Below are 12,160 nucleotides of genomic sequence, written 5' to 3' on the forward strand. Positions count from 1 at the left end.
TCACTTTCCTCTGGTGTATTTGATTCTGTTTTCATTAAATCACCAAGCATTTAGGCTGAAGGTAAGAAAAGAATATGAATAAGTTATTCATTAACTGAATTATCTAAGGGAAAGACTTAAAGTTATTACTTACAGAAACATCTAAAGATTTAATAGCAGGTTGAGAAGTGGTTGCAACCTAAACAAATATTAATTACTTGTGGAGATCTGTTCCATGTAGTTTCTTCTATCTGGTTGTTTCCATTCATTCTTTTTTTTTATGAAGTCTCAGCACGTTACTTTTAAGGCTCTGGCTCTTAGAAAAGTAGAAGAAAAATATAACCACTCATCCGTTAAACTCTTTTACAAAGTGAATCTCTTCCTTCTAAGCATCAGAGAAAGAAATCATAAAATCAGGACAAAATAAACCACCGATCGATTATTTACTAGAGAATATGTTGCAATAATGTTCAAAAAGGCATTCACAAAAATATATAGTCCAGAAAAAAATATAAATTATTCTGAATTTGGAAAGCAATGTCATGTGCATGATAAATGGTTATTTTTTAAGTTTACAAATAAAAGTTAAAAAAAAAAGAAACTAAAAAAGAAAAAAAAAAAAGGAAAAAAGAAAATAATTATATTTATCCAGCATACATATATATCCTCTGCTTAGTTTGGTGTGTTATATATCAAACAAAAAATTCTGGGCATGAGAGTATTTAGCAAATTATAACTAATTCTTAAACAGTAGACAGCTGGAGCTTTGCCCTGACATACACTGAGCAATGATTAGAAAGCACATTAGGAAGAGCATATCATGTCTAACTACTATATGGATATAGTAGGGACAATGGCTTAATTAAAACTGTCAAACACTTTTAAGAATGAACCATAAATGAGCCATACTTAAAATATAGGAAACCAAATCTCAGCTACATATAGGTGATTAAATCACTCATCAAAATTGATATTAATAAGTGAACAAAATGGCCCTCTGTCAAAGAAGCAAACATAACGGTATATGGTAGGTCACATAAGACATATATCCTTCAAATAATTTTTTCTTGAACTTTGAGAAGCCAAACATCTTGTTCACAGACCTGAGCACACTCAGTTGCTTTCTGTTTTCAAAGACACATCTTTCTCAAATGTACCATCTTTTCCTCTCTTCACTAATCCTATATACCATAAAATTGTATCTTAAAGCAATTTGGAGGTTGTGAACTTGGAAAAACTCCATTGGCAGTGCCTTGAAAAGGTGGTTTAGCTGATTCTGCATGAGGCAAGAATATGGGCAAACTATGGGAAAGATGTACAAGATATCTTACGATGCCAATGAGATCCAAACTTACAATGAAATGTGAAGTGTTGAAGTCTATATTTCATTTCAAAACCAAAAAATAAAAGGCTTTGGTTGATTCTTATTCCTTCTTACAATCAAAGCTTGTTTCTGGGGTTTAGGAAGAAGAAGGAAGATGTCAAGATGGATTTTCCGTTCCCTCATAGGCCTGTCTTTTCCTTCTGTCCCCACTAGGAGATGAAGAATTTTCACAGAGATTTGTTTAAAATCCATTTAATCCATTTATCTTCTAATGAATGATGCCATATTTTTCTACAAAGTGTAATAAGCCTAAATGTATGCTCAATTCCTTTATTTATAACTCATTTTTCTCTAGCTATGGTAAGTTTGTTACTCTATAAAAAAGTAAATACAATCTTGGGATCCATTCCTCCCCAAGGAAAGAAGAAAGGATCATTTATTTCCCATTGTCTTTTTCCCTGCCTAGCCTTGCTTTTTGCCTTTTCTTTTCTCTAGAAACTTCTCATACTTTATGATGTAAAATATTTTTTTTTCATCTAAAGGTTTCATCCAAGATTCAGTTTTTCCAAGAGTTAGGTCCCTGGCCAAAATCTGATCTTTCTAAGATTAAATTAACTGGCACAGAAGAAGAAATTTTATTTCAGCCTCTCCATTGTGACACGAAATCTTCATTCAAACTTGTGATTTTTCTTAGGGACTGAAATCTAGGTATCCCACTGTGTGATGTTCTAGTATTTTATTATTCTGAGTAGACATGATACATATCCAGTTGTAAGCCTGTGGCCAGTGGTGTTCTGCAGGGATCAGTACTTGGTCCCATTTTACTCAATATCTTCATTAGTGACCTACCAAAAGAACTGTATTAATTCAATTGTTCTGATTCGTGGTAGTATAAATAAGATCAGAATTTGTTTCACCAACATCTTCAAGGAGTTCAAAAGATACAAATACATGACACCAACAAAAATAACCTCAACAAATCCAAGAAAAGAATATTTGAATTATGCATTAAATATATTTTTTCCTTCTTAACTTCAGAGAACTTCATAACTTATGTTGAGTTTTCTATTTTCAATTATCTGACATTTTTAAGGACCAGAACTCTTTACAGTCTCTGAATCATCATTAAACACTGGGAACATGCATTTATTTAATTGCTTGGCACCATTCTCTCAGATAACCTTAAAAAGAAATAGTACATGTTCAAGTACCTCAGTTATCATATGCATTAGAAAGTGTTAATATATTCAGACAAAGATGTCATTTAACAATATGTATATACAGAGTCAGAGCCAGGGAGAGGAGACTTTCAGTCCTTTTAAGCAAAAAACAACCTTTCAAAAAGTCAGATACACATATTTGGAGAGGAGAGTGAGACACCCTTAGAATTTTTCATGTGGTTCATTGGCTAGATAAAAAATATCACAGTTTTAATAATTACCACAACAGTGTAAAATAGTTGCCAGAGGCACCACAGTCACTGTGCAAAAAAATCTTAAAGCAGACTGCAAAACAAATCTGAAAATCATATTTTGGCTAGAGATTAAATAAATAACTTATTCAAAAGTGTCAATAAAATCACCATTCCTTTTGTCTTCATAACCATCTAATTCTGCTTATGAAATGATTTCTCACAAATAAATCACAACAAATAGGGAGTAGAAAGTGGAAATCAAAGAGGCAGGGTGAACCTCCTTTTCAAAATATATGAGTGAACTGATTTAGATTCATCAATACATCAATTACAAAATTGGCAAGCACAAAAATCTGCAATGTCTGCAGCAGGTAACAACTTGATTTACCTTGTATTTAAATATTTTTGGAAATGCAGTGCTTCAAAATCTCCCTTAAATCGTTTCCCTCACTTACAATATTGACTCTATTTCTTTGCATAAATCTAGTGGAGATGGTTCTCCTTCTCTTCCTATCAATCCCCCCCACAACACATATGGAATTAAGGAATTCTATTTAGGGAAAACAAAATAAAGCAACATAGCATGAATAAGTGAATCCCTAAGGCCGTTCCAACTTCCACTAGTCTTTTAGGCGAAGCTTCAGAAAACACCAATAGCATTGACATGAAAATCATATTAAAGCTCTGTTGGGAAACACGTTCAGTGGAGCGCTATGGGAAGATGACTCTTTGTTCATCAATATGGTTAGATGGTCAAATCCCCTTTATTTCCGTGATGCAGTGACTTATATGCACTTCTAGCAATAGGCGGGCTCCACCAAGATTGGTTACAGTCAGGGGGTCCAGAGTTACTTGTAAGGCATCAATAGGTCAGCATACCATAACAATCTGAGGGTCAGCCTCTGGGGATGGCTAAACTCTGCCCACCTGCAGCTGCACTCCACCCCCTGCAGCTGCATTTGGGGGGAAGTTACCCTGTGCCTGCTATCTAAACTCCCAAGATGGATTCAAGGACATTCCCAGCACGGATTGCTCATGTTTGTCAATTCTTGTGTGCTCTGCTAACAAGAATTTCTCCAACAATGCTCATTGATGTTTGAGTACCTTTAGGTTTCTTTGAATACTCCTCTCATTTTTTACTCTAGTATCAAGAAGCAAGGAGAATGAAAGAAACGTACATTGCAGTGGTTAGACCTTTTGTTTGAACAGAGTGCTACCCCTGTCCTCTGAGTGTAAATTCCAAGCAACAATCCTTCATCCTGAATGCTTTATTGTAGCTACATTGCCGCATGTCCCCTTAATTTTAATAAAAATCAAAACTGAATCGTATAAATTACCACTGCCTGCAGGAAAAGAAAGCTTTTATAATCCTATGTAATGCATTGACTTGCAAGAGATCCTACAGTTAGAATCATAGAATCATAGAATCAACCAGGTTGGAAGAGACCTCCAAGATCATCCAGTCCAACCTATCACCCCGCCCTATCCAATCAACCAGACCATGGCACTAAGTGCCTCATCCAGTCTTTTCTTGAAGACCCCCAGGGATGGTGCCTCCACCACCTCCCTGGGCAGCCCATTCCAATGGGAAATCACTCTCTCTGGGAAGAACTTCTTCCTAACATCCAGTCTATACCTACCCTGGCACAACTTGAGACTGTGTCCCCTTGTTCTATTGCTAGTTACCTGGGAGAAGAGGCCACCCCCCCACCTGGCTACAATGTCCCTTCAGGTAGTTGTCACGTTTCTAGCTCTTTCTTATGTACATTTTTTAAATAACTCATAAAAAGAAAACTTTTTTTTCAATCCCTGTTTTTTTTATTCATCCCTTCTATTTCCATGTTCCATTTTCCCTTCTTTTCTCAGCAGTTAGCTTTTTAATATCATTGCTTGGAGCTATACTAAGGAACAGCACCAAGAGAGCCAGTATCCTTCTCCAGACATGGTACGCATGTCAGTTTAACGGTGCAAGTTCACACTAATTCCCTTGGCTGGGCTTTTATCTTCCTTTAGGGGGTAATAATTCCAGAGGCTTAACTCTGTCTGGGCTGCTGAAGGCTGAATCACACTCCTGGTGCCTTTGGCAGTGCTTTCTTCACTCACAGGCAAGCCTCTGGAATTAAACCACAGCCTCACTTGACAAAAGCAACATGCTACTAAAACCAGCTGTTGATTTGAGGGAAATGGCTGGATCTGGGTGGTAGATTCTCTGTTTATTTTCTATATGTGAATGTGAGCAATTCCTTCCTGTAAGGCCAGAAGTAAAGCAGAAAGGCTTGAACACGACATCAATAAATTTCTGCTAACAGCTTTGTCCTTTGTACGCGTTTGTCTCTATTGACTTACACCTTTCTAACCTGCAGTTAAGCTATGTTCAATTGCCCATCTGTTGATCTCGTCCCACCATTGAAGAGTGAGACAAAATGTTTCCAGTATCCTCAGAAAATACGTCACAGTAGATTGTAAAAAAGTACTTGGGAATTATATTACTGTCCTTTATGAAAATATTCCATTTATTACTGATCTTAGGGTTCTTCTGACCACTTGATACAGGCATGCCTTCCAGACTTCTCCTGACCATTTGATACACATATGCCTTTCAAGACTTGCACAACACTGCTGCAAAAGCTGAATATTCACCAGATGATGACAGACATCGTGAACTGATTCTTCATGTGGAATTTCACCAGATTCCTGACCACAGGCTGCTATACCCAGATTGCCAAGTGTTCACTTCAGATGAAGTGAACATTGTCAGTAAGACCAAATATAGCTTAGAGGTCTTGTGAATATGTTATCAGAACTTTGGTAAATCAGCACACTCTCTTGTACCAGTTTACTTGAGTAGCAATTTTAATCTCCTATTTGTGTTCTGAACTGCAAGATTTCTATTAAAGATGTCAGTAGAAAACTACTCAGTCTTTTACTGGAACGAGTCATATATAGGTCACGGAATGCATTGTGCAGAGAAGAATTAGATGGTGCTGATGACATAAAGACCCGAGCATAATGAATTTTCACAAAGATAAAAGCACTACAGCATCTCTCTCTTTCTCCTTTTTTTTTTTTTTTTCTTTTCTCTAAATTAATACTGCACAGCTGCATGGAAAATAGTGTGTATGTGGGGGAAATTCAAAGACATTATTTCTTTGTCCATGAGATGTTTTACTTGTATCAAAAATAGAAATGCATAAAAGAATCTGGTACTTCTTCCATCATTGGTATTTATTTGCAAAGAAGAAAACAGTTGTGAAGAAAACAGTTTCTTTATTCCTTTTTTACATATCATGCAAAACTTTTCTCATCTGTCTATCAGTCATACTGCAGAGGTTTTCTTGGGTTTGCTTTTTGATTTTATATTTTTTGTGAACTTGTGCTTCAGCTTATTTTTAAATAGGCAATGTAAGCTTTCTGCATCAACCTCCAGAAAACGTCTTAGAAAGTACAGTGCAAGTGCTGCTTGAGAGTCCTCATATGCCTGGGAACCAGGAATATGTAAAGGAGCTTGGTTGTTTCGTACATTCACCTCAGACTGAAGTGTGCTATTCCTTACATTCACCTCAGACTGAAGTGTGCTATTCCTTACATTCACCTCAGACTGAATTGTGGCTATGACTGTCAGTTTCAATAGGATTTTTTCACAGCTTCTAATCAAAGCTAATGCATATGTTTCAGTCAAAGATCATTTGCAGTGCACATGGCTGAAACTTCACAGTGTGCATTATATAGGACCTTAGATCAGATGACTTTAGTTCCCTTTTGGCCCTAAAATCTGTAGATCAGGGCCAAAAAGAATAGGTTTCACAAATTACTGAAATGAATGTCCCAGTTTTCATCCAAGGCTACATTTTCTGATGTGAAAAATGTCCCCCAAAAAAGTAAACAGTTGAAATAAAATTAGTGTACCTTAAGTATTTAGGCTACATAAGTATTGCACCTTAAGTATTTAGGCTACATTTTGAATGCTTAAAATTCATCTATTGGTCATAGGTGGCAAGGGTTTGGTAGTGTGGAGTAGAAGACAGAATAAAGCCGCAGGGTGGCCTCTGTGGGAAGAGGTCAGTATGTGCCCTGTGCCAGACATTGTTTAAGCCAGCTCCACAATAAACCCACTGCAGGAGCCATCTGAGGCCTTTAGTAAAATTTCCTTAAGAAAGGGTAGAAAACCCTGCACAGAGTGATGAGGGTACAAAAAGGCTGACAAACAAAAATGAAATATCAAGGTCAGAGAAGAAGGTTCCTCATGGTGGAGTAGGTATCTACTGTGACCTGGGAAACACTTGTATTGGAGAGGCTGCATATCTCTGAAGGACTTACGGTCCATAGAGAGCCTATATTGAAGCAAAAGAAAAGTTCAAGCAGGAAGAAGTAGCAGGAGAAACTGCCATGTACTAGCACGCACGCCTCCAAAGATGCGTATGCCCTCCCACACTTCTCAGAGCAGTGAGACCAGTGCGGAGGCAGGGACCTAGAAAGAGTGAGAAGAAAGGTGTTAATTTATGTTATCTTCCTTTGTTACCCATATTGACACTAAATGAAATTAATTTTCCCCACTTTGAGTCTGGTTTGCCTGTGGCAATAAATTGTAAGCAAAGTCCCTGTGTTTATCTTGACCCATGAGCTTCTAAATCCTCTTTTCTCCCCATGTCCTGTTGAAGAGGGGAAGTGAGTGGTTAGCTGGGGCTAACACACCTATGCAGAACACTTAAAGTCTCAAAAAAAAAAAAGTCTTTCAGCAATTAACACATCAGAGGACTGAATCCATATCAGTAAACATTAAGCTTCTAAGTAATTAGAGACAAGGTATTGAAGAACAGTTGCTAAGTGGTATTAATGAGTTTGATGAGACTACAAAATGGACTTTCAATTATCCTTCTGGATGCTGACTAACACTTGTAGAATATTACACTATACAAGGGCTATATAGAGAGAAAAATACATTAAAGTAGAAATTGGACTGAATTAAATAATACAAAGTGAAGGTTCATCTGGAAAATCAAGATCAGCAAACACTCTCTGGATACAATCAAGTGAAAGTTTTAAGGCCCAGGCAAGTGGACAATACAGCTGGAATTTTTCTGAGATGCGTGCACACAATTGTATTTCAGTGCACAGACTCAGGCAGGTAATTTAAGATGGTACAGGGTTCTGAATTTCAAACTGTACATAAAATCAGGTGTCAACAGTAGGGGGAAAATTGTAAGTCTAGTATTTCATGGCTCTTTTTAAAAAAAACAAGTTCCAGCTATTAATATGTGTTTAATAGTGAATGAATTGTGCACATAGCTGTAGGAGATGGCTGGTAAGAACTAAAATAGATAAGATTACAGTCATGGCATTTTAATTGTTTTCCCAGAAGGATTTGTAATCTTATTTTCCTCATAGCGGGCTCAAGTAACAATTACAGTTATTCTGTTACATTTGAGTTTTCTACTTTTTGCTTAAAACATATTAACTCTCATGAATATGTGGGTGCATACAAAATGGGTGAGAAACTGAGGCAAGATTACAGTTCTGTGTCTACATCTTTTAGGGCAGGCAGAGACAGCTGGTGGACCTATTTTCCAGAACTGCCTAAGAAGATCATTTTCTATGTGGGTCTCTACCTAACCAGCAGCTACCCTGTTTCCATCTACTGTTACCACAGTAATTATATCTAGAATCAATATTTCATCATAAATCAAGAGGTCTTTTTGTCTTTGACTTTGTTCTCCTGCACTCTGTCATAGAATCATAGAATCAACCAGGTTGGAAGAGACCTCCAAGATCATCCAGTCCAACCTAGCACCCAGCCCTATCCAGTCAATTAGACCATGGCGCTAAGTGCCTCATCCAGTCTTTTCTTGAACATCTCCAGGGACGATGCCTCCACCACCTCCCTGGGCAGCCCATTCCAATGGCAAATCACTCAACTGAAACCTGTTTAGCAAAATTCCAAACTATCTATAATTTTTCTCATTTCAATATTTTTTGTTAAAATATATTCACCCAAAGCAGCCTTATTTTGTTTTACCTTTTCTGCCCTTCCACCCTTACAAGTGGATGACAAAAGAAAGAAAAACTGGAAATTGCATTTTTTTTCCATTTTGTCCATGGCCATCGACAATTTTAAGGTCAATGCAGCATTACAAATAATATCAAAAGTGCACAGGATAATAGGGACCTGAAGGTATTATTTTTACATTCCCTGCTTGTTGAAAAAAAACAACATCTAATAAAATGTGGTCTTTTGTAGATAATAAATAAATGTCCATACACACACACACACATACACATATTGTGATGGTTTGGGTGTTCCCCACCCCCACACAGATTTTGGAAATCACCTAGATTAGATTCAGCTGGCTCTGGAAATATGAATGAAGCTTATATTTACAGCTAGCACAATATACAAGCAGATATTTACAGTATATACAGTTATAGACAGAAATATACAAGGTAAAAGGTAATACACAAACACAACTGCCCTCCCAGAAACCTGAGTGCCCAGGAGGGGCTCTCAACCACCCCTGCACCTTCCCCCTGCCCCTCTCAACCTTACCCCAGTCCCAAAGAGGAATAGAGGTTCGGCCAGGGGGGTTAGGAAGCAAAGTGGATTAGTCCAAAATGGAGGGTGAGGTTAGAGAGTAAGATGCAGCTCAGCCAGCAGCCCGAGTGAGAGAGACTACTTTATCTATGTTTTGCTTTTATTCTTATACGTCTCAGCAAGCCTGTGAGTGAAGTAGACATCACCATTGTTTTCCTTTCACAGCCTATAATCTAGTTCTTCTCACCAAACCATTCTAGCCTGCTTCAAACTAGCACACATATTTATATGAATATGCACATGTAGCTAACAAACACTCACACATACTTACAGAAATACCACTGCCAGGATCGTTCCATGGTCTAATATGACATTAAGGCACTCCAAAGTGATAAATCAACCTTTTCATAGAGAGATGGAACATGTCCAAAACTACTTTTTTCTGCTTTTTTTACAGGATTCCTAAATGTTCCTTTCAGGACTCCTATGTAGAAAAGAATGTATTAAATTAGTAGAAATTAGAGTACATGGTGAAGATTTTTCAAATAAAGAAATCTTTTCCCCCATTTGTTTATAGTAAGAGTGAAATCTGAAGGGAATGTCATTGTACTGGAGTACTTATTAAAATGTTTTGTCAAGTATAGCTTTCTTAGTCTGGCCATTTTTTTTTTGATCAAGACAGAATGGCTATTCTTTCTGCTGTTCCAACTTGCAGTCTAGGAGGATTGGTAAATAAATAAAAAAAGTCAGTCTTGGTAGCAGAACTCTATTAGTATTAAAAGTTTCAGATTCTGTATTATGCAGAAATCTGGATGGTCTTCAATGTCATTGAATCAAACTAGATAATAATTTGCAAGATCAATTATCACAGATCTGCACAAACTACTGTGAAATTCTGGTTGTTTATTTCGTCTCAATGTTGGTGGAACATGAAACCACCAACTAACACACAGCCACCATGACAACTGAGCATCAATCAAACCACAAGACTAGAGGCTTCGTGGCTATTTTTTTAACACTTGAATGTGGAGCTGATTCTGAAAAATCCTACCTAACCTCTGTGCCTGCGCCCAAATCCACTGCCTGGGACACAGAGGGACTTGGAGACTTGGGTTGGAGGGCAGAAGGGCTCTGCAGTGGGACCTTGACCGCCTGGACAGACAGGCAGAGTCCAAGGGGATGGGATTCAATAGCTCCAAGTGCAGGGTGCTGCACTTTGGCCACAACAACCCCATGCAGAGATACAGGCTGGGGTCGGAGTGGCTGGAGATCAGCCAGACAGAGAGGGATCTGGGGGTGCTGATTGATACCCACCTGAACATGAGCCAGCAGTGTGCCCAGGTGGCCAGGAGAGCCAGTGGCATCCTGGCCTGCATCAGGAATGGTGTGGTCAGCAGGAGCAGGGAGGTCATTCTGCCCCTGTACTCTGCACTGGTTAGACCACACCTTGAGTATTGTGTTCAGTTCTGGGCCCCCCAGTTTAAAAGGGACATTGAGATGCTTGAGCGTGTCCAGAGAAGGGCGACGAGGCTGGGGAGAGGCCTTGAGCACAGCCCTACGAGGAGAGGCTGAGGGAGCTGGGATTGGTTAGCCTGGAGAAGAGAAGGCTCCGGGGAGACCTTATTGCTGTATACAACTACCTGAGGGGAGGTTGTGGCCAGGAGGAGGTTGCTCTCTTCTCTCAGGTGACCAGCACCAGAACGAGAGGACACAGCCTCAGGCTGCACCAGGGGAAATTTAGGCTGGAGGTGAGGAGAAAGTTCTTCACTGAGAGAGTCATTGGACACTGGAATGGGCTGCCCGGGGAGGTGGTGGAGTCGCCGTCCCTGGAGCTGTTCAAGGCAAGGTTGGACGTGGCACTTGGTGCCATGGTCTAGCCTTGAGCTCTGTGGTAAAGGGTTGGACTTGATGATCTGTGAGGTCTCTTCCAACCCTGATGATACTGTGACTCCTGAAGACCCCTGGAGAACTCCCAAGTAGTGGTATTGGGTATGCTCACCATGACTGGGTGGTGAGTGTGGTTAAGCAAAACATCTCTTGCAATATAAGTAGTTCTCAGAAGAAGATGAATGTATAATCAAGCAAGCAGATAGATGAAGAGAGACTACCAAATAGCTGGAAAATGAATCAGCCTTTGGGATTCTGAAAGTCCATGGTGGTGGTAGCTATTGCAACTGACCTTTTCTTTGTTTCTCTCTCTCTCTCCTTTGCATTTCTGACTTTATTGTTGGGCAAATCAAGTTATTTGGCTCTGACTCCATTTTGAATCCTAAATTTTATTCCCAAGAATACAAGTAGGACCATTGCACCAGTCTCTGGTCGGTGTGCAACAACTGCAAATGAACGAACTTGCTATAAGCACTTTTTTAAAGCTTAGTTCTGTTTTCCCAAATTTGATTTGCAGCCTTCTGAGAATGAAAATGCAAATGTCTTTTATTTAGTGCTCATTGTATAACAATGACACTACATTGTGCCCAAGCCCTTTATTATACTAAGTATACAAATGCTTTCGGCTTTTTGTTTGTTTGTTTGTTTTCTTCTGGTTTTTATTATTGCTGCAATTGGCAGAACCCCTCAGAGAGTGCACACTCATTGTTATAATGGCAATCTGGATCTAATCTTTCTGGATCTAACCTGCTTTTATTAAGAAAATCTTAATTTAGAATTTATATGTGAATGTACCAGGCTTTTCTGTTTTTTAATTTGTCTTGTGTTTTAGTTCTTTTAATCTTTATTATTTGCATAGGATATTGCTTTTCAAGATCACACGAATACAGCTTTATGAGGTGCCATGCAGACACACTGAAGACTTTAGATTTAACAGGCTTTTCAAAGAAAGTAATTTTAAATTGTACTATCTGTCTTACTGTGGAGTTGAAACTACCCCTGAGAAAGTGAACTGAATGTATGCTAGAGT

The 12,160-nt window shown here is 38.6% G+C and overlaps 1 long non-coding RNA gene across 1 annotated transcript; it reads right to left on the reverse strand.

The window, feature by feature from the left end:
• Positions 1-5,924: 5,924 nt before the first annotated feature.
• Positions 5,925-9,712, reverse strand: LOC135180873 (uncharacterized). Its single transcript, XR_010304590.1, has 2 exons — positions 9,575-9,712; positions 5,925-7,185 (listed from the first exon to the last, which is right to left on the reverse strand). It is a non-coding gene; the product is annotated as an uncharacterized LOC135180873 (long non-coding RNA).
• Positions 9,713-12,160: the final 2,448 nt, after the last annotated feature.

This window comes from Pogoniulus pusillus, chromosome 1, assembly GCF_015220805.1.
Source record: "Pogoniulus pusillus isolate bPogPus1 chromosome 1, bPogPus1.pri, whole genome shotgun sequence".
Classification (NCBI taxonomy): Eukaryota; Metazoa; Chordata; class Aves; order Piciformes; family Lybiidae; genus Pogoniulus; species Pogoniulus pusillus.